Here is a 24039-nt window from a genome sequence, read left to right on the forward strand (position 1 = left end):
ATGTACAGTATTAAATTTATATCCCACTTTTATTTTTCTATGACTCAAGGTGGTGTACATAATGCTTGCTTCTCTGCATATTCCCTGCAACAACAACTCTGTGAAGTGGGCTGGGCTAGGCTAGGCTGAGAGAGAGGGGCTGGCCCAAAATCACCCAGCCAGGTTTCATGCCTAAACCAGGCCTAGAACTCACAGTCCCTTGGTTTCCAGTCCTGCACCTTCACTACCACACCAAACTGGCTCATATATATAAGATACCCCTCCCCTCCCCCCTCCCCAATTTGGTTTTAACAGATACTCCTTCCTTCCAACTGGCCCATAAAACTGAAGTTTTGCTCTACAACTAATGTGATTATTCTTACCGTTTGGTGATGACTTTTGAAAAGGCTTGGGAAAAATATCTAGATTACGGGGTCTTTCAACAGGTCTCTTGCTTCTTCAGTCTCATCTCTGGGTCTATTTCTAAACCAAATCTGGAATATAGAATTCTATTTCTTGCACTTACAATTTTTATAATTGAGCTTAGGATCTTTGATCCCAGTAGCCATTAAGGTCCTCAGTTTTTTCATTGGCCTCTCCAGAGAATCCATGTTTTGTGCCAGCAGGTTAACATCTACAGTTGTTGGGAAAAGATGGATGTTAAGATGGCCAGGTGCCCAATTCTATTCTTCTGGAAGTCTGCTCTTAAAAGCATACTCCCCCCTCTACAACAAACCCCTCCAATACATAGAAAGGCACAAATCTTTATGTATGTCAAGCTGCCTTGACTTAGGGCTTTGAGCTACAGCTGACAGTTGGCATCCCAGCATCTCTAGCAGCAGAGCCTAGCAACTTGGCCTTCTTGAACTGGAAATGCCGAGAACTAGATCTGGGCCTTTAAAAGAATTAGAATCAGCCCATCAGAAGGGTTCCTGCGCCACCAATATCTATCCCTTGCTAGAGATTTATGCAGGGACATATGACATTGCCAGAAGAGGTCCTGAATGGATCTCCAAATACTAGGAGGTCCTAGATAGGAAAGTGAGGGAACTACAAGTGGAAATAGTGTTTTCATCAGTCAGTGAGTCAGGATCATGGCGTATGGCACAAGAGAAATATGATGCCACAAGCATGACTGGATCTTGGTGGGATGGTATATGTGGTTGGCTCATAGACCTGGAAGGCTACAGCTTATTCAAAAGGGAAGGGAGTGTTGCACTCTATATAAATAAAACATACGTCTGCATCTGTGAATCAAAGCATGGAAATCCTATTGCGGGAATATAAGAAGAGACAAACAAAAAGTGATATCGTCATGGGAGCTTGTTATAAACCTTCTGGACAGGCAGAAGGTATGGATGAGACCTTCCTGTGCCAGGTGATCAAACTTTTAAAGAGGCACAGAATATGACCAGAGAAGATCTCATCTATGTATTTATTTAGCTGATTTATATAGCCACCCATCTCACAGAACATGACTTTGGGCGGCATGCAACCACAGTGACAATTAAAACAGTATAACAACCATAAAAACACTAAAGTACAAATGAAAATGAAAAAAATAGAAAAATCAAGACTGCGGGAGAATACCAATCAACTCATATAATACAACCACCTCATGGGATCCCCTTGGGATCCCCAAGGTTGCTGGGAGGGGGGACATTTTAAGGGCTTTCTGGAAGACTAACAGGGATGGGGCTAACCTCACCGGGGGGAGGGGATGAGGGGATGATGTTCCAGAGGGCGGGAGCCAAAGCAGAGAAGACACACCATCTGGGTCCCGTCAGGTGGAAATCCCTAGTAGATGGGATCCGCAGCATAGCCCTCCTGCTGGACCTGATGGGCAGATGCAACTAGGGAGAGGGGGTCCCTCAGGTAACCTGGTCCCATGACGTGTAGGGCTTTAAAGGTCAAATCCAGCACCTTGAATTGCACCCAGAAACAGACTGGCAGCCAATGCAGCTCATGGGGCAGAGGTGTGATGTGTGCCATTCTGGGGCACATGTAATTGTCTGCTGAGCTGCACTCTGCAACATCTGAAGCTTCCAGATGCTCTTCAAGGGCAGCCCCATGTAGAGCATGTTACGGTGACCCATTCTGGAGGAAACCAGAGCATAAGTGTCTGTGAGCAGAGCCTCCTGATCCAGGAAAGGGTGTAACTGGTGCACAACATGAAGCTCTGCAGAGGCCCTCCTGGCCACAGCTGCCACCTGTTCCTCAAGCAGGAGTCATGAATCTAGAATACACTGACCATATGCCTTTATTATAAAGAACGGCCCTTTATTTCAGAAAGCCGTCCTTTAGATTTATTTAAATTCATTATTTGTTTTCTTGGTTTTGCTCTTGATTTTTTTTTTTTTTTTTGTAAAGTTATAAACATAAACTTTTTTTTTTTTATCCTTATGAACCTCTTTCAGAGATGCCCGCTTTTCGGGGTTGTCCTTCAGTTTTTTCCAAGAAAATATGTAGTGTAGAAGGACCCCCGGATTGTGCACCGGGTATGCCTGGGGCAGTGCCACCCCATCCAGCACCAAAGATGGCATAGTCTAGAACTAGAAGGCCTCAAAACCCAGTTCCACTCAGTCTTGCCAGGGTCCAGCTGAAGCTTGTTGTTCCCATCCAGACCCCACAGCCTCCAGGCACCGGGACAAGACGCCAACAGCTATCTTGGTGAGTTCACCAGGGACAGAGATATGTAATTGAGTATCCCCTGCATACTGATGATACCTCACCCTGTGGCGACAGACGATTTTACCCAGCAGCTTCATGTAGATGTTAAAAAGGAGTGGAGAGAGTCCCAAACCCTGCAGGATGCCACATAATAGGGCTGCAGGTGAGGCCTCCCACTCCTGATCAACACGGACTGGTACCAGCCCTGTTGAAGGGAAGAACTCCAGCACAATACTGTGCTGCTCACACCCAACCCACAGAGCCGATCCAGAAGGACACCACAGTTGATGGTATCGAAGGCTGCCCAGAGGTCAAGAGGAGCAAGGACAGGTGCACTATCTCTGTCCTGCTCCTGCCAGAGATCATCCAAAAGCGCAACCAATGCCATTTCCATCCCACGCCCAGGCCTGACTGGAAGGGGTCCAGATAATCCTCTTCATCCAGGGCCCTCTGAGCCTGCTGCACAACCACCTTCTGCACAACCTCCCCTAAAAAAGGAGGTTAGATGCTGGATGAAAATTGACTAGTGTGGTGGGATCAAGCAATGGCTTCTTCAATGGCAGCGGAACCACCCCCTCTCTCAAAGAAGTAGCCACCACCACCATGACCCGAGCACACGACAAACCCCAGGCAGCCTTAGTCAGCCAGGAGAGGCGTGGATCTCGAGAGTAGGTGGCTGAGCAAATAGTCATAAGGATCCTCAGGCCCAGCAGGTCCAGATTTTTCCCAGATAACCAGGCAAGGCTGTACCCCAGTCATCTCTGCTGCCACCATAGCCCCAGCGCCAACATGCAATGGCAAAACAATCCCAGCGGGCAGAATGCCCCTCTCACCAGCGTCGCCAGTTGGACCTCTGATAATGGCATCCAGCACCACCGTGACGCCCACCTGATCAACTGCCTGATCTGCACGAGTCCGGTAAGCCTCCGCTTTCTCTAGAACGGCCCCAGCAAAACTCCTGCTGCTGATGGGAGCTTACATCAGTCCAATCCCGCCAATCGTATAATGTTGAAAAAGGGCAGGTCAGTGCAGAAACTCACCCGCCAGCCACACATTCCAGTCTTGTAAACAAACAAAAACCTCTACAACCCTCTGCAACATGCAAACACCCTCTAAGACATACAAATCCATCTGATCCAAATGAAGCCTGCAATTCACATCCACCACTCTGAAAATTTAACAGGGAGCAATCTTAGTGGGAAATTTTAAAAAGTGTAAGACACAAGGGAGAGACCTGGCTTGGGGATAGGACAAGTGAAAAGAACAAGGACATGGAGAGGGGGGAGGGATCAAATGAATTATTACTATCCTTCCATTAAACCAAGATTTAGTTAGAAAGAGGGTAAAAGACAATAGGGAGGGCTCACTTTAAATTACTGTTTGTTTTATTCTTTTTCTAGTAGCCTGTTTGAGCACTATTTTTAAGGGGGAAATACAAAGGTGGGATACCTGTTCAGTGAACAGCCATAGGAATAAGAGATTCCCATTTAAAAACCACTTTAGGAAACTATCAGTGAGTAGATAGAGCTGAACTTACAGAGGTAGCCAACTGCCACCAAGGCAGTAAAAGAGATGATTGCAAGCATCACTAGAAATGGCCAGGACATCTTTGAAGCAACAGAACTAAAATCAAGACAACCTTTGGCAGCATCAGAAGATGGTGGTGGTAATGGTGGGAGAGGTCCTTCTACAAGTCCAGGATTTATCTTCAAGGGCATTTTTTTCTTGGGTGCCATGGCTTAAAGAAGAGAGGGGAAAGTACTCAGAATATCTTCTTATCAACGAAGAAATTCAGTCTTCTTTCTTTCTTTCTTTCTTTCACCTGTTGGTGGATCTGGACACTTATAACTAAGATCCACGATGCAGCAGGAAGCATGGATTTTTATGAGTTACTGTGCAACAACCGACAGCCTTTCTTTAGGAGATCTTTGGGTAAAGTTGCTCCCCAATCTTGGAGATATTGGGTCAAACTCAGAAGCATCTTTACACCTGGGATTAAGAGTGCTCCCTAACAATTATTATCTTTCTTTAACTAGGAATAAAATTATTGAGGGGTGGCTGGGCAAGAAGGAAATAGCTTAAGCTCTGAAAATAGGAAATTCAACTTAACTGTTCAGGGTATATCTGAATGAAGTTTGAGAAGGGGCAACCTGCTGTAGACTTGATGACCGTCTATCATTCTTCCTTCTTGTAGTACCTTGGAGGAGATACTACCATTCAAGCATGTTCCTTTTGCATCTCTTTAGGTGAATCTCACCCATCAGTTCTCTTCCTGCTGCCTCCAGTTGCCTGGCCCACTTTCCTTGTCTTCCCAATTTTCTGCTTCTATAAGGCCTTGCTGATTGGCTGCTATGTGTCTTTAGCTGGAGGTTCACAATCACCAGGGCACCTGCTGGGGGATTCTGACATCATGGGAGGGGGGACATATCCTCAGGCCAGCTTTGCTGAAACAAGTAAGGATGAAACAAGCTTTGCTGAAACAAGAACAAGTCGCCTCTGTTCCTTTTCATTACCGTCTCTTGAACATGAAGTTGTAAAGAGAGATGTGTCTGGGCAATGCTGTCGTATTGCCATACAGGTGAAACTAGGCCTTTCACCTCTCCAAATCTTCTTTCTCCCTAACCATTCCAAAGGACTATTATCATATGGATCCAGTTGGCTTGTTGGGATCCATTTCATGTAACTCCTGCCCACTTAAGAATACCTCATATCACCTAGACATGGTTTATAATCAACGAGAGTCTGTGACGTGCATTACTTTCTCCCCCCGCTGCCATTCTTTTCATAATGTGACAACAAGCATTCAAGCCATTCAAAGCCAACTTTCTGAATTAAATTTCATGATAGTCCACCAGTTAAACTCTCTTCCTCTTCTGGTTTAATTTCCAAAAGTCTATGTTGAGAAGTCATTTCAGAAACCTACTATGTTGTAGAGAAAAGTGTACTTAACACCTATTTTCTAGCATCTATTAGAGAATTAAGATCTTTATCCACCTAAATGGTCACCAGGTAGATTGATATCTTACTTTGGCTGGAATCGCACTTCAAGGGAGATTTATTGATTCCTAGCAAAATATGCATAAAATCTCATCTCCTGCGGTAACATGAAGGAACTGCACAATAATAATATTGGAACTAGTTCCAGTCTTCCATCTTGTTAAAGGAATTCTAATGATGTGTCCAATCTCGACTGGAAAGTCTGTCCCCAAAGAGAGAAGCTTTTCAGGGACTAAGCTGTTTTCAGCTCCACGCAACTTGGATGCCTGAGTTTTAAAGGCAACACTCTCTCTGTCTCTTCTCCCAGAGTCGTTGGCATATTTAACAAGCCCCTTTTGTAAATCCAGTATAAAGAGTTATCCACATCACTCTTCTGGTTTAGTATTTGTGTGTCTTTTTTAATTGTTAAGCCATCAGCAGGTTTCATTTGTAAATCCACAATTTCATCTTTTTGTATATCCACTGTTTCATCTTTTGGAATATCTACTATTTCATCTTTCTCCATCTCTTTCTTATAGTCTATCATTTTTAAATCTTCAATAATGCCATCTAGTTTTTCTATCATAGCAGACAACTCTAAAATTATTTTCTGAGCTGAATAGTTATAAATTTCTCTCATCAGATCCATTGATGTATTTATTTCCTTCTGGTGCCCTCTAGCGACCAACTTTCAAAGTCAACTTATCAGTTTTTTTCCCCCTTGTATAAACATAAAAAGTTTCCTATGGGAAGGATTCTGTAATGGATGGCATGAGTGGGGAAGATTCTGGAATGGAACTTCAAGGTTGTCAGGAGGTGGGAGAGACATTCCAAGGCAAGCGCCTCCTCAGCCCTCAACAAGACTGTGGGAAAACGAAGAGGATGAGGCTGCCCCCCCCCCCCCAGAGTCTCACAGGGTATCTCCACTAGTAGGTATAGATAGGTTTAGTCTGGCAAGATTGATGTCAGGTTCAGCCCAAGAACTATAACGAGATGATCCAGTACAGCTCAGTTCCTTTATTAACTCATACCTAATAGATAGAATCTCGCCAGTATTAATAAAATCAGAACATACAGAATAGCGATTAAATGAGTGACATTTGAAACTAAAAATATATTCAATACAGTTTTTTATAGAACTAGCTGAATCCTTTAATATATTATGAAATCTAGCTTTATATATCGTTTGTTGCTCCATCTTCTCAGTTTTGATACAATACATTATTTTAGTACAATGGTATTTCTATAATATACTTAGATTTCTAAGTAAGCGTTTATATATAGACTTCTGGGTGGAGAAAATGGTGTACTAACACATCTCTGAACAGCAGGGATGACGTAGAGGTGGAAACTGCCAGCCGGGCAGTGAGCCCAGACCAATGGAGCTTCTCTGGACAAGGAGAAGCTGTGAGATCACCCACTTGTGCTTCAGAAGGCAGCTCCTCATGAGGAAACCTGTAGGATCCTATGGGTGAATTGTGAGTAGATGTCAGAGTCTGCACGCTCAATTCCCAATTCCAGTAAATCTCCTGGAGCTGGTTTGTTTCCAGTAAAGATTTCTTTATGGAGAAGCAGCATACAGCATTCCATAGATTGCTGAGACTAACCCTCCCTGGCCAGGGCTCTCCTTTTAACTCCCCTCTACTCTATTTTCCTGCTTGATTCTTTTGCGCCTCTTCTTTGGTCTCATGGTTGTACAGCCTTGCCAGCACCTCAAGGCGAGATAACACCGCACCTGGCCTTTGTTGTTTATTCTGCATCTCCCCTCTTCCCCTTTATGGCAGGAACAAGCAAGCATCGAGACAAATAATGATTCCTGCCTAAACTAACATTTGCACTTACTAGCTAATTAACACATACTTGTCAACATTATACATTTTCTAATAACTTTCAAATAGCCTTTTGATAGTTGTTTGTGTAGATCCTGACATGCCTCCCTCCAACAAGACGAATGTCATCACATTCGAAATACAATCTGCAAGAAAGAAACAGTATATACCATACAAACATTATTATTACTGTTTATCTAGGTTTTTGTGGATATTTGCTGTAAAAGTCCTTAATGGGTTTGGGAGCTTTTACATTGTGATTATCTACCCATTCATGATGTGTTTTGGGGAAGTGTTTCCACTCTACTAAATATTGCAGTTTGCCTTTGTGTTTTCTAGAGTCTGATATGGTTTGGACTTCAAAATGACTTTCTCCCTCAGTCATGATTGGAGTGGGAACTTCATTGGTTGGATGCCATGTCATGGACTCCTTGTGAGATTTTAGTAAATTAACATGAAAAACTGTGTGAATTTTCCTGTAATTTTTTGGTAAAGTTAGTTTAAAAGACACAGGGCCCACGATTTTTTCAGTTGGGAAAGGTCCAACATATTTTGGTCCCAGTTTTTTGCATGGTTGGGTGTTTTTTAGGTTTTTTGTTGATAGCCATACTTTGGAAGGATTGATAATGAAGCTCAAGCTCAGATATTTTGGTCACCTAATGCGAAGAGAGGACTCTTTGGAAAAGACCCTGATGCTGGGAAAGATTGAAGGCAAAAGGAGAAGAGGACGGCAGAGGATGAGATGGTTAGATAGCATCCCTGAAGCAATGAGCATGAAACTGAGCCAACTCAGGGAGGCAGTGAAGGACAGGAAGGCCTGGCGCAATGTGGTTCATGCGGTCACGAAGAATTGGACACGACTTAACGACTGAATAACAACAAATCTTGGATGGCAGGAAGCATAGGGGCCAGCTACAATTCCTGGTACAATGAGAACACTTCCCCAAATCACAGAGCGAGTGAGTCAATAAAACCCATGTCAAGACACCCAGGTTGATTCAGGAGTTCTATAACAAGCACCCCGGCATGCCCAAATAAAGAGAGGGAGTCACTCTTTAGGGGGGCAGTATGTCAGATTCAGCCTAGCGCAGCAGTGCAGTGCCGTTGGTCAATTTCACCGCCTCAGGCAAAAGGTAATCAGGGCCAGTAAACAATGCAACCACAACTTAACTACCGGCAGAAGGCAGGCAAATAAGCGGCAACACTGTATTGCAACCGGCTTCCCAGGTGCCCCAGGCAACTCTGGCTCATGATATGCTGGAAGCACAGCAATCAGCGGGCAATTCAAACCCAGATTAAAACAACCACCAGAAGAAAAGCCCAGGAATGCAAGGACAGGAGAGACAAAAAAGCAGATCAAAACAATAGAAACTGGCTGGATCTGCCATCAAGGCGAGGAGAAGGAAGATCGCTACGAACAGATGGGCAGCCCAGGGCAAGGGCAACGGGTGGAACCGAGGGCTACTGCGGGTCAAGGGGGGACCCTATAAAAAGACTGTAAAAAACCGCACCAAGCCAATCCTGGCTTTGTCTGTAACCATTACGCATTATGCCTGAGTAAAGTAACTTTTATCTGAGTTTGTGTCTCATGAGGTTTTTATTCAGTGCCGAATGCAGCAATCCTTACATAGTTGCAGGATATAAACTGTTCCAAGTAAAGCTGCCTTTTGCAATGGACTGATGGTGTTTTTGTCAATGCTGATGGTCTTCAAGTGGTGCTTCAGATGTTTTGGGATTGCACCCAAGCCGCTGAAGGGCATTATTTTAATACACAATTTTTATACTATATATATATTTCACATAATGTATAAACATTCATAGAACAGTGCACTCTATCTTATAAAGGGTTAACTTGCTTTTGCCTTCTAAAGAGCACAGCGTTTCCTCCCCCCACCTTATCTCTTTGTTGAATGCCTGATTGTCTTCGAATAAACAATTAGCTTGGTAAAAGTTGCAAAGAGAGAGGCCCCTGAATTCCACAAGAGATAAGGAGGTGCTAACACATGGTATTTCCTTGGTAACAAAAGAAGAGAGTTAAGTTGACTTTCTCCTTCTGAGACTCACCCTCCCTCCTCCCTAGACCATCCCTGTATTTCCCTGTATGGGTATGAGGGGATGTAGTATCTGATTACATTTGTAAATGTCTATAAATTTCTGATGTTTGCTTTGCAAGGTGTGGTTTCAATCAGCATTCATTGCCACGATGTTGATTGGGCTCACCCAGATGTGTCTTGGCCAAAATATATCTGTTTACTTTCAAAGAAGTTTTTGTCTGGCTCTCTAAAACTTGGGTAGCATAGAGTGCCTTACATTTTCTGGCGACTCCGCCGGGACCCCGAAGGTGGGGGTTCCTTGGGGTTGCCTGCTTTTAGCCCCCCCTGCATTGCCTTCACTACAGCAGACAGAGAAAATCGACTGGGACCATTCACCAACATCAAGCGTGTGCCTGGGAGGTTTTCCAGTGACCTTGTGCTGGCCACCGTCGGCAGACTCTGCTCCAGCTGAACCTGAACGCTCAAATCGAGACTTCTCATATCCGTTGTATAAAGACGGATTTGGGGAAACTGGAAAGGCCGGTGAGTATTGTTTTATTAGGTGGGGAGTGCTCCCTTGTGAGTGTGTGAGTGAGACATGGGAAATTTCCACTAGGGATTTGCCCACGAAGTGAGTGCGGTAGGGCCTGACTGAGTTTCCATTTGCCTACCCATGTGAGGCGGGCATGGCCGGGACGGTCCGAAGCGAGAGGTGAGTGTTTGTTGGAATATACTGTCCTAGAGGAGGCTTTCACACTAGGGGAACACACCATTTCATGGAGAAGGATTTCACATTAGGAAGGGTGACTGGTCAGACCCCGAGCCAATGGAAAGGCCCGAGAAATTCCTAGAAATCCCGAGCTGAAGTCCTGTGTCGACGGAAAGACTGATGGGACAAGAAGATAAAAAGCCCGAGAAATTCTCCAGGTGTAGTTCTCAGAAATTCCGAGTTGAAGGAAAAACCCAAGAAATCCTCTAGGTGGCGCCAAGACCCAAGCCGACGGAAAGGCTTAGGAGAAAATCCACCATGGAAAATAATAACAGCCGTCTAAGTAGGACAGCTGCACAGAAAAAAGTGGCAAACATTATATTCCTTTACAACGTGTGATTCAGCATTGGGAAACTTTAAAACCCAGAGTTGCAGTGGAGGTGGATTTTAAAAAGGATAAATTAAAAACCCTCTGCCCAACCATCTGGCCTCCCTACCTTATTGGCCCAAATGTAGGATTTTGGCCACCAGAGGGCACTGTTGATGGAGAGTTCATAAATGCTTTTGTCAATTTTTGGCTTCAATTGGCCGATCTGAGGAGGAGATATACACCAATTTTTTCTATAATTTATATCTCCGCCCAGACATTCAAGATTTATGTGGACCTTGTCCAACGCATCATTTTTACTCATAGGCCTACCATCCCAGACCCTTTTACTTTGCTGTCAGCCTTCTTATCGCCAGAAGAGAAACGTCAAGTGCTTAAAGCAGCTACTGACGCTTACACAGCTGCAAGAATTTGGATGTACAGGCTGGCCGCTCACTGGGTGTCTGGCCAGCCGCCCAGGATGTCCTGGTGCCCAGTTATGAGGCTAACCCCAATACCCCAGATGGAGCACTTGTTTTGGAAAGGGTTAGAACTGCTTTCCTTCAGGGACTGCGATTGGGTTTGCCAAAGACAGTGAATTTTCATCATGTCCATCAAATTATTCAGGAACCTAAAGAATCCCCTATGGAATTCCTGACACGCCTTAAAGATGGCTACCGCCGCTTCACTGATCTTGACCCAGAGGCCCCTGCCAATGAAGTTATGATTAAAGCTGCTTGTGTTGGCCAAAGTGCTCCAGATATTAGGAAAAAGCTCCAGAAGTTGCCTGCCCCATCAACCCAAAATTTTGAAACCCTTATCCAGATGGCTTTCACTGTTTATTCTCAGAGAGAGCTCGAAGATGAAAAGAAAGAAGATAAGAGAATGTGTAAGCAAGCATCTCTTCTTGCACTGGCCATTCGCCCACAGAACGAACGGAGACAGGGCTCTTTCCAAAGGAATCCTCCCTCCCAGAGACCCTTATGGAGAGATCAATGTGCAAAATGTGGGCAAATTGGCCACTGGAGAAATGAATGTTTGTGGAATGCCAATCCTGATGCCCAACCTTCAAGGGCCAACAGAGGCCGAAGAGGACCAACAGGAGGCCAAAGAGGACCAACACTGCAAGGCCAAGAACCACAGGAAGGCCGACCTCAAAACTCCCAGCAGAGGTCTGGACCCCCCTTCACTCTTTTAAGTGCTCAAGCCCCTGAATTTTACCCCAAGAACAATTCATACTGAAGGGGCTCCATAGGATTTTTGTCTTCCCCTGATCCTATGGTTGAGTTAAATGTTGGGGGGCAACCCTATCATTTTCTCATTGATACAGGTGCAACTTATAGTGTTTTAAATGACAAAAATATCCCTTGCCTGACCACGTCCTCTGCTCCTGTAATCAGTGCAACAGGAGTTATGGAAATGGCACCAATCAGCCAACCTCTTTCAGTTGTTGCCCCCCAGGGACCTCAATTGGATCATTCTTTTTTGTTCATGCCACATTGTCCCATCAACCTCCTTGGTCGGGACCTATTAGGAAAATTAAGAGCTACCATTCAATTCAATGATCAAGGCTTGAGTCTTCACATTCCCCCAGAACAGGCTTATCTTTGTTTTTTATCCAAGCCAACAGAAGCCAGCCCACTTGATAACACCCAAATTGACCCATGGGTGTGGTATCAAGGGAAATCAGGGTTTGCTTGGTTTGCCAAGCCCCACATGGCTCAGTTGTTCCCTGAGGCACAGCCCATCTCGATCAAGCAATATCCTATCAAACGGGAAGCACGGCTGGGAATTAAAACATTAATTGACCTTTTTTTGGAAAATGGCCTGTTGATTCCTATTCAATCTTATTGGTCAATGCCTATTTTCCCAGTCCCCAAGCAAGATGGGTCCTGGAGGATGGTCCACGACCTTAGAGAGGTCAACAGGAGGGTTCAACTGTTGCACCAGGTTGTGGCCAACCCTTACACCTTATTGACCACCTTGTCTAGTGACCAGGTATGGTACACAGTTATTGATCTCAAGGATGCCTTTTTCTGCATTCTTTTGGCTAAGGAGTGCCAGCAATATTTTGCTTTGGAGTGGGAGGATCCCACTACAGGACAGAAATGTCAGCTTTCCTGGACAAGACTCCCCCAGGGGTACAGAAACAGCCCTACAGCGTTTGCTGCTGCTTTGTCCCAAGTTTTAAAGGACTTTTCCCCCAATGGGAATTCTCTGCTTCTTTATGTTGATGGTCTCCTTTTGGCTGGAAAGACTAAAGAAGCCATAGAAACTATCTCTGTACTTCTCCTCAATCATCTTGCTGTTAAAGCAACTGTTAGCCCTTATTGAAGCTAGCTGTCTTGCCAAAGGGCAAACAGCCAACATTTTCACTGATGGCCGCTATGCCTTTTCAGCTGCTCATACGCATGCTGCTCTTTGGAAAGCCCGAGGATATGTTGGGGAAGATGGAAAAGCCCTAAAGATGAAACCTCTTCTTGAAGAAGTAGCTATTGCTGTCCGTTTACCTGCCCAATTAGCAATAGTTCATTGCAGATGCCACCAGACTGATCGAGGTGAAATCTCCCGAGGCAATCGTGCTGCCGATTATTGGGCAAAACAAGCTGCCCGTGGGGGTGATGTCATCCCTGCAGAAACTCACCAACTTTTGCCCCTCATTCCTGTAGAGCCTGATCACCCACTCCCCCCTCTCCATGATCAGAGAGATCATCTTGATCCACAAGGAAAGTGGAAGGATGGGTGGTGGATTGTTGACAATCGTGTTCAACTACCTCTTCAAATCCTGTGGATGTTTGTCAGAAGAAGTCATGCCATGGCCCACTGTGGCCCCAAACCTCTTTTTAAGTGGCTTTCTCAAAGATACAGTAACAAGAAGCTGAGGCACCTTTGCCAATCAGCTGTGGCTCAATGCACTGTCTGCCACCGAAATAACCCAAAGAGTGGTAAACCCACCCTTCCAGGCCACCTCCATACTGCTCAATCTGGTTATTGGCGGTTCAAAAAAAAAAAAAACCCACAAAATCCATCCATATGTTTTCTCTGTCCTGAATATTCTTGATTATGAATTGGATCCCACATAACACTAATTCTGGGGGATCCTAAATGCTATAGGTTTTTAAACAGATTACACATTCTAGAAATCCAAGTATCAAACTGTCACTAACAACCAATCAGTACAGTTTATTAAATAGATTTTGTGGTGAACAGTACAAGAGGAATCAAATAATAGACAGGTGATGATTTATAGGAATGTACAAATATTTGAAGCTAGCATGTAAAGCAATCAAATAAGAAGTAGTAATGCTCTATGAAACGTTAGCACGTTATTCAATTCAGGGAGAGAAAGGCATGGAGTTCAGGGAGTAATACATTCAATTCATGGGAGAAAGACGAAGCAGGAATTGAGGGAGAGGCTTGGAAAGGAGGGGAAGTTTTAAGAGATGATTATTTTTGCTTGTTATGTAGATGTCAATAACGATATCTTTGGACACAGTCTGGGTTTCCATTTATTCCATATTCTTAACAATGTGTTTCTCAGTTAATGATTCTTAAAATCTACATTTACTTTCACTTGGTCATGCCATCAGAAGCCATGCCACCCAAACCTCAAATATCCATTCCGCAGAAGAAGCTTTTTATAGAACAGAAACAGCAGATAAAGAACGATGGTGAAGATATGAGGATTTATTAATACAAGATAAGAAGACATTAAGATGAAGAGAAAGGAGCAATTAGCAGCAGAAGGAAATTCTTTTCAATGGTTTTCTTATAATCAGATGAAAGACATCTTTTCTGATAATCAGGTGAGAGACCTAGGTGTGTCAGGATTTTCTTTCTCATGGGAAAGGATTCATCCCGTTATCTTTACAACAATAACAAATAATATTTTGGCTACAGAGATCATGTGAAAAACACCTGTTATTGTGTGTTGTGTATTGTGCTATTTACTGCCATCTATTGGCGTGTGTATGCTAGTTACCCAGTGGGGGTGGCATAGAGCTATAATACAAGGAGAGAAAAATGTTTAGCCTCTCAGAGTAGTTGTTAGTTGTTTTAGTGTTAGCCACTATGTAGGTTTTATGAGCTACGTAGTTGTAACAAATTACCAAGTAGTGTACCTCTTCTCTAAGAGTTTGTAGCTAGAGATTTTGTTAAGCTTGTGTTGCTAATAAGTCTTGGATGCTACAATATAATGAGAAGATGTGTTTTTCTTTATATTTTGTATGATATTTGCATTTTATGGAGTTTTTGCATTTTTATCAATAAACACCAGTTAGTATATATTTTTTGACTGGATTTCTTTGGGAAACAAGAAATGGACATTGCATTGTGAATAGCTGTTGATGTGTTTGCTTTCATGGCTAATATTTTCCTGGAGTTTTTGCTGCGCTCTGCACAAACAGGAGTGTTTGTGATTATCACTCTGCACGGCAAGGTGATCATTTCTGTGAAATTCATTACCACAAGTTATGGTGATGTACATGAAGCTGGATAGGTTTAAAAGGGGCTTGGAGGACAGATCTCTTAAGGGCTAGTCTTGAAGACTTGGCTTTATCTCTCAGTGGGGAAACCAGCGTTCAGATACTAGTTGTAGGGGAACAAAGTTAGAAGCAGGGTTGCAAGCATCTCCAAAGTTGTGGGGTTGTGAGAAACAAGAAGTTAAATTAGAAGGACCCTTAGTGTGGTCTACAGGGCTATTCTTATACCACCCTGTTCACCCACAGATGCAGCCTCTCATGGCCTTTCAAGATTAGGGGCCTAACAGAAACTCTGAAATCCTGAGGCTTTCAGTTTTTGAAGTTCATACTCGATAGGGCATAATAAGTTAGGGATTTCAGATGCTTTTAAAAGGAAACCTAATACCAGTGCCACTATTTCTGGGGTATTCGGCCATCAGGATTGCTTGTTCCTGTGGGCTCATCCAGTTCTGGGAAAAATCACAGCCATTTGTATATTTTCCCCATGTTTGTCAGTGGTAGATTTCCAAGTCTGCCTTTGGATTCAGCTCTGAATTCAAAAGCAGAGCACTTCATCATCAAATGAAGTGGTTGGGCCCTTCCACTAACTCAGGAAACCTCAATTTATGACATCTGAATAAACTGTTTCGGATGGTGTAATGTATATTTTGTCAAGATAATAAGGACAAGCAGGAAGCTGGTAGGAAAAAGAAAGTTGGCAAAATTTGGTTCACACGATGCATTTCAGTGCAGCTGGATTTGGTCACAGAGAACATAGAATCAAATCCCACCATCTTCAGATAGCTAGTAGACCACTGCTTATTTGGCTCCATCTTACAACAGAAGGATTTGAACTCAGCACAAGGGGCATCATGCCAACCAGATTTCATTTTGCAGGGTGGAAGTACAACAATGCAGGATTTATTGTATCCCCTATTGGGTTGTCCAGTAGCCCAATATCTGGAAAAAGAAAAAGCCATACTCATCAGTCCCTACTAGATACATTTTGAAAGTTAAATAAATATCCCCCTCTTTCTCCTGCCACCAGCTCACAATCACAATGGGTTATTAATAGGCTAGGTTTTTCTGTCCATATGAAATAGAAACTTGTTACTGGCAAGTTACAGAAGGACATGGGGGAATGTTTAAAACTCAACATCAAGTCCTTAGGGACTTCTGGTGGTTGAGGGTAAGAATAGATGTTAGGGATTATGTTTCATCTCGTCATGTCTGCCACAGAACAAAATCTGTTCCGGGAAAGCCGACTGGCTTGCAGCCACCTCTAGAGACAACTTCATGGCCTGGGACACTATATCACTGGATTTTATTACCCATCTTCCCCCAGTGCAGGGATGTACCAGTGTTCTGGAAGGAGTGGATTTATTTACAAAGTCGGCCCATTTCAACCCTTGCAAGTGCCTCCCAACAGCACAGAAAACAACACAGCTCTTTTTGGACAATGTTTTTAGATTGAGCAGATTGGCCAAGCATGTCATTTTGGACCAAGGAACACAGTTTACATCCAAATTTTGGAAGGCTCTTTTCCACTGATTAAAATACATTTGTCATCCTTGCATTATCCAGTTTCTAACAGAGAAGCTGAGAAAGTTAACCAATTATTGTAACAATATTTAAGTTGCTACATAAAAGATCTTAATGTCCCTGATGTCCATGCTGGTGTGGTCACTGACCTTGAGCCGTGGCACAAGGCAGAGGGGGTGCCACCACCCATCATGGTCGGTGGGGAGCAGCATTTCGAGATCAACCAGATACTGGACGCCAGGAGGCACAAGGGGCAGGTCCAGCTCCTAGTGCAATGGAAACATTTTCCCAAGTCCCACAGCGAATGGGTAAGCAAAACCCACATAAGAGCGCCGGACCTAGTGCGGGACTTTTACAACAAATACCCCGGGAAACCGAAATAAAGTCAGGGGGGGGATTTGTTTTCAGGGGGGCGGTATGTCAGGTTCGGTCAGCACGGGGCTTCGGGGAAGCTCGCAGCCAGACCACACGAACTCCACCGGCGGCAGCTAGCGAGGAAAAGAGGAACTGAAAGCGCCGCTAATTAATGGGCCACCTGCGCCCAGCCAAACAGGAAACCCGCAGCGGAAGCTTTAACTATACACTGATAATGGCGCGAGCCAACAATGAACGGGGCCGCAGGCAGCGAAACAAGATCGCCGCGCAGCACAGAACCCTCGGGCTTGCACGTAACGGGGGGGGCAACCCAAGCCGGAGGGGGACTGCCAATCAAGGACAATGGGCCCTGACCGAACCTGCCATCATGGACAATCAAGAGGGATTATTGGGGGGCCGATAATCCGCAGCGGTAACGCGATCGCGGGGCGGAAAAAGCACGGGAAGGGGGGAATATAACGAGTGATGCAATTGTACCAAGCCAGTCCTGGCTTTGCTTGTGACTGCTATGTTACTGCTACGTTACGCATGAGTAAACCTCTTTTCTGAACCACACGTGTCACGAGAGTTTCTCTGTCGAACGGGGCAAACCTTACATAAAGCCAGGACTCACCGTTAGCGCTACCCGGTACTACCGAGGAGCGTTTCCCTTTCTAATACAGGCATGACCAGCGACGAGGAATCCGTGGGTCAGCTGGAGCACGAGGAACCCGGACTCGAGGAGGCATGGTCAGAGCCACCCGGGAGCGACGGGACAGCGGCCAGGGCCAGGGACCCTCCAACGGAGCGGAGGTCGATGTACGTGAACCAAGGGCCAGACAGCTCAGGCATCACGATGACCCAGGGTTCGGGGGCCCGGAACAGCGAGCGGGACGAGAAGCTCGCCCGACTAGAGGAGAGGATCGAGCGGCGCCAAGACGCCGTGGAGGCGATGCTCCAGACCTTGCCAGACGGCCAAGCGGCTAGCTGGGTGATCAGACTATACGACACCAACGCGGCGGAACTGCGGAGTTTCCCGGACTTCATGCAGGCGCTCCGGGACAGATTCGAGGACACATTGAGCACCAAGCGGGCTGAGGACGACATCCTGCAGTTCAGACAGCGGGACAAGTTGGTATCGGAGTACGCCCTGGAGTTCCGGAGGTTGGTAGAGAAGTTCACGGACTGGCCGGAGTCCCTGAGGGTGAAGTACTTTAAGAGGGGGCTCAATCCAGAGATCCTGGAGCGGGCACTGGGACAGGATGACCCGTCCACAGTGAAAGATTGGATCTGGCTAGCCGGAACGGCGGAATCGACGTGGCGGCAGATTCAACAAAGTGCAAGGCGACGGGACCAGACGAGGGACCGGCCGAGGGAGAGACCCCCAGAGGAAAGGCGGAGCAGTCGGCGGCAGTCCACCGGGGGGCGAGAGGTGACCAGAACCCCGAACCTGTGCTTCCGATGCGGAGGCAGAGGCCACCGAGTGGCGCAGTGCCCGACGGAGCGGGAAGGAGCCTCACCACAGCCCGAAGTCAAGCCCCCACGTCCTACCGGGAAAAGGGCCGGCGACCGACCACAGAAGAGTGCAGTGGCGGCGGTGACCGAAGGAGGACGGAGGGGGTGGTCGACCCCGGAGACGGCGTCCTCCAGAGAGGACTCGAAGCCGGCGGGAAATGAGGCGCGCTCGCACTGAACGGCGTTCCAGTGCGAGCAGGGGAACCGAGGCGCGCGGACCCAATCAGGGATGAGGACTGCCCTCCGTTCCGGGTGAGGATACACATCCGGGGGGTGAGATCCGGAGGGGAGGCCCAGCTGCGGGCGCTGCTGGATTCAGGCTGCACCCACTGCTTGATGCACCCAGCTGTGGTCTCGGGACTCGGGACTGTGGTCTCGGGACAGCTGAGGCGCCTCCGGGAGCCCATTGCATTCAGCCAGCTAGACGGCTCGCTGGCAGGGGGGGAGCCAGCTCAGTATTACACCGAGCTGGTCCAGATGACGATCGGGAGCCACCAGGAAGAACTAAGATTTGTGGTGGTCCCGGTGGCCGACTACGCGGTGGTGCTCGGCTTGGCGTGGCTGCGGCGGCGGAACCCACGGGTCGACTGGACGGCAGAGGCTGTGCGATTCGGGGTTGACAGGCCGGCGGAGTGCGAGAGCAGAGGGGACCAGGCCGTGGCGACGGGTGCGACCGCAACCACAGACAGGCAAGTGGAGGATCCGAGGCACAGGGAGGCGAGACGAGAGCAGACGGAGCCCGAGACCTGGGCGGCAACAGCAGCAACAGCAGCGCCAGAACCCCGGAGACTCGCAACGATCCCGAGGCGTGGGGAGGCAGCGGCGACTGGCGGAACAACTGCAAAATGAGAGACAGAGTCCGGGGAACCCACGACGAGCGGCGGAATCCCGAGGCAATATCAAGACCTGGCGGCGGCGTTCGGGGAGGAGTCCGACCAGCTCCCTCCACACCGACCCAGTGATTGCGCCATCGAGTTAGAGCCAGGGGCAACACTGCCCAAACCGAAAATATACTCCCTGTCAATGAGGGAGATGGGGGCTCTGCGGGAGTTCATAGACAAGAACCTAGCGCGGGGATTCATCCAACCCGTGAAGTCACCATTAGCGGCCCCAGTACTATTCCGGGAGAAGGATGGCTCGCTCCGGATGTGCGTGGACTACCGGGGGCTGAACGCAATCAGCACCGAGTACAAATACCCCCTCCCCCTGATGAAGGACTTAATGTCGCACCTATCTAAGGGGAGGGTGTTCACAAAACTGGACTTGCGCGAAGCTTACTTTAGGGTCAGGATCCACGCAAAAGATGAGTGGAAAACGGCGTTCAACACGCCGCTCGGAAGCTACCAGTTTTCCATGATGCCGTTCGGATTAAAAGGGGCCCCGGGGGTGTTTATGCAGCTAATAAACAAGGTGCTGCACGACCTACTCTACCGGGGCGTCCTGGTCTACCTGGACGACATCCTCATCTACACCGAAACCCTGGTGGAGCACGTGAGCCTGGTGCGCACGGTGCTCCAGAGACTGCTGAAGGCACAGCTGTACGCGAAGCTATCAAGATGCGAGTTTCATCGGGAGCAGCTGGACTACCTCGGCTACCGGATATCCAGTCGGGGAATTGAGATGGACCCGGCGAAAGTAAAGGACGTCCTGGGCTGGGAAGCGCCGCGAACCCGGAGGCAACTTCAAAGCTTCTTGGGGTTTGCGAACTTCTACAGGCAGTTTATCCCGAACTTCGCCCAAATCGCCCTTCCCCTAACAGACTTGCTAAAAACCAAGGGCACTGGAAAACCCCCCAAGCCCAGCATGACACTTGCGTGGACTGCAGAATGCCAGGGGGCATTTGAGGAGCTAAAACGGCGGTTCACAGCGAGCCGATCCTGCGCCATCCCGACCCAGACCGGCGGTTTATCATACAAGTAGATGCGTCAGACGTGGCAACGGGGGCGGTCCTGCTCCAGCCCAGCCCGGAGGGGGCCATCCACCCATGCGCCTACGCCTCCCGCAAATTCACAGAGACAGAGAGAAGGTGGATGGTGTGGGAGAAAGAGGCGTACGCCGTCAAGTGGGCGCTAGCCACGTGGAGGCATCTATTGGAGGGGGCAGCTGAACCATTCGAGGTGTGGACGGACCACAAGAACCTCGAGGTCCTGAAGACCCCACGTAAGCTATCCCCCAAACAGGCGCGGTGGTCCCAGTACTTTGGGAGGTTCAGGTTCACACTAAAACACATCCCCGGGAAGCGCAACTTCCTAGCAGATGGACTGTCTCGCATGCCCCAGCACGCCAGCCTACGAGAGGAGATCGTGGACTCCATCATCCCTGCCAGCAGGCTGGCTGCAAAGGCGGTGACCCGGAGCCAGACCAAGGGGGAGCGACGGGACGCGGCACCTGAGGTAAAGCAAGGGTTTGCGGAGGCGGTGGAGCGGGATGCTTGGCTCAAGCAAAAGCGAGAAGCACTAACCAGCCAAGAGGGTTTGTGGTGGCACGAAGGGAAGTTGTACGTGCCCGAGGGGTGCCGACGGGAGGTCATGGAAAGAGCCCATGATAGCCGGAATGCGGGGCATTACGGCTTTGTGAAGACGCTCCACTTAATTCGACAGCAGTTCTGGTGGCCAACGCTCCGGAAGGACGTGGAGGCATACTCGGGGGGTTGCCCGGTGTGCGCGACAGCGAAAGGGGCCAAAGGCAAGCCTAGGGGTTTACTCCAGTCAGTAGCGGAGCCCGACGGCCCATGGCAAGAGATCGCCATGGACTTCATAGTAGAGCTCCCGGAGAGTAAGGGGAAGACCGCCATTTGGGTGGTTACGGACTTATTCTCCAAACAAGCGCACTTTGTACCGTGCTGGCGAGTCCCCACGGCAGAGAGGTTGGCGAGGCTGTTCGTGCAACATATTTACCAGCTGCACGGCGTGCCCCAACGGGTCGTTAGCGATCGGGGTGGCAACTTCATCGCACGGTTCTGGAGGGAGTTCCTGAAGCGGGTGGGGTCGAAGCAAGCCCTTTCCTCCGCGGCGCGTCCGCAGACGGACGGAGCCACAGAACGCCTGAATGGGGGGCTCGAACAGTACCTGCGCTGCTACGTGGGACACCAACAGGACGATTGTGCGGAGCTACTGCCATTCGCGGAAGTAGCATACAATAACGCCGTCCACAAAAGTACCGGCTTTTCTCCATTCAAAGTAGCCACCGGGAGAGACTTTGTCCCTATGCCGGAGTTGCCTCAGCCGGAATCCCAAATCAACTCCCTGGACGCCTGGTTCGCCCAAATCAACGCCATCCGGCGAGCGGCGCACGCGGCATTGCAAAGAGCCAAAGCCGATTACAAAAAACACGCGGACCACAAGAGACTCCCTGAGGGGCAGTGGAAAGTGGGGGACCAGGTGTATTTGTCAACCAAAAACCTAAAGACGCACCAGACATCGAAAAAACTCAGCCCGAGGTTTGTGGGGCCGTTCCCCATTGCAGAGGTTATCAACCCAGTAACCGTCAGGCTGGCGCTCCCAAAAAGCCTCGGGAAGATCCACCCGGTGTTCCACTGCAGCCTGCTAAAGCTGCACCAGCCGGGGAACGCCTGGCACAAGGCAGAGGGGGTGCCACCACCCATCATGGTCGGTGGGGAGCAGCATTTCGAGATCAACCAGATACTGGACGCCAGGAGGCACAAGGGGCAGGTCCAGCTCCTAGTGCAATGGAAACATTTTCCCAAGTCCCACAGCAAATGGGTAAGCAAAACCCAGATAAGAGCACCGGACCTAGTGCGGGACTTTTACAATAAATACCCCGGGAAACCGAAATAAAGTCGGGGGGGAGTTGTCTTCAGGGGGGCGGTATGTCAGGTTCGGTCAGCACGGGGCTTCGGGGAAGCTCGCAGCCAGACCACGCGAACTCCACCAGCGGCAGCTAGCGAGGAAAAGAGGAACTGAAAGCGCCACTAATTAATGGGCCACCTGCGCCCAGCCAAACAGGAAAACCGCAGCAGAAGCTTTAACTATACACTGATAACGGCGCGAGCCAACAATGAACGGGCCCGCAGGCAGCGAAACAAGATCGCCGCGCAGCACAGAACCCTCGGGCTTGCACGTAACGGGGGGGGCCAACCCAAGCCGGAGGGGGACTGCCAATCAAGGACAATGGGCCCTGACCGAACCTGCCATCATGGACAATCAAGAGGGATTATTGGGGGGCCGATAATCCCCAGCGGTAACGCGATCGCGGGGCGGAAAAAACGCGGGAAGGGGGGAATATAACGAGTGATGCAATTGTACCAAGCCAGTCCTGGCTTTGCTTGTGACTGCTACGTTACGCATGAGTAAACCTCTTTTGTGAACCACACGTGTCACGAGAGTTTCTCTGTCGAACGGGGCAAACCTTACAAGCCGGACATCCTAGACAGTGAAGTCAAGTGGCCCTTAGGAAGCATTACTAACCACAAAGCTAGTGGAGATGACAGTATTCCAGCTGAGTTATTTAAAATACTAAAAGATGATGCTGTTAAAGTGCTGCACTCAATATGTCAGCAAGTTTGGAAAACGCAACAGTGGCCACGGGATTGGAAAAGGTCAGTTACGTTCCAATTCCAAAGAAGGGCAATGCCAAAGAATGCTCAAACTATCGCACAATTGCACTCATTTCACATGCTAGCAAGGTTATGCTCAAAATCCTACAAGCTAGGCTTCAGCAGTACGTGAACCGAGAACTACCAGATGTACAAGCTGTTTGGCAGAGTGGAGCCATGCTTACATTCCACACCCAACATACACACCAGCGTTAGAGAGATTTAAAGAATGCAATGTCTTTCTCTTGTTCTCCAAAGAAATCCAGCCAGAAGGTATAAAACATATCTGGTTGTTTATTGAGAAAAATAAAAACTACATAAAATACAAGTTTCATGCAAAACATATAAAAATCACTTGTTCTCATTTAAGTGGCATCCAAGACCTAAGAAACACTTATCCAATACACAAGTTCAACAAAGTCTCTAGCCAAAACTTCTCAGAGAAGAGGTACACTACTTAGTTATTAGTTACAACTACATAACCTATAAAATGATTGCATGATGACTAAAACCCTACTAGCACTGAGGCATACAATCACCCACAATTTATTGGGACTATGCACCTCCCCTTGGGTAACTAGCATGAAGACGCCAATAGGTGGCAGTAAATAGCAGTATACGTGCAAACTAGAAGGCCAATGTAAGTGGCGTGACTTCTACAGCCATAACAATGTGTTTGAAGATAAGCAATTTGTTCTTCTTCCCATGAGAATATCCTAACACAAGCTGGGTTTCGAAGAGGCAGAGGAACCAGAGATCAAATTGCCAACATTCGCTGGATCATGGAGAAAGCACGAGAGTTCCGGAAAAACATCTACTTCTGCTTCATTGACTATGCAACAGCCTTCAGTTGTGTGGATCACAAAAAATTGTGCCAAATTCTTAAAGAGAGGGGGGTACCAGACCACCTTACCTGTCTCCTGAGAAATCTGTATGCGGGCCAAGAAGCAGCAGTTAGAACCAGTCATGGAACAACCGATTGGTTCAAAATAGGGAAAGGAGTACAACAAGGCTGTATACTGTCACCCTCCTTATTTAACCTATATGCAG

This window comes from Python bivittatus, unplaced genomic scaffold (assembly GCF_059951505.1).
Source record: "Python bivittatus isolate LINGU-HERP-01145 unplaced genomic scaffold, Pbiv_v1 ctg000740_np1212, whole genome shotgun sequence".
In the NCBI taxonomy this organism is placed as follows: Eukaryota; Metazoa; Chordata; class Lepidosauria; order Squamata; family Pythonidae; genus Python; species Python bivittatus.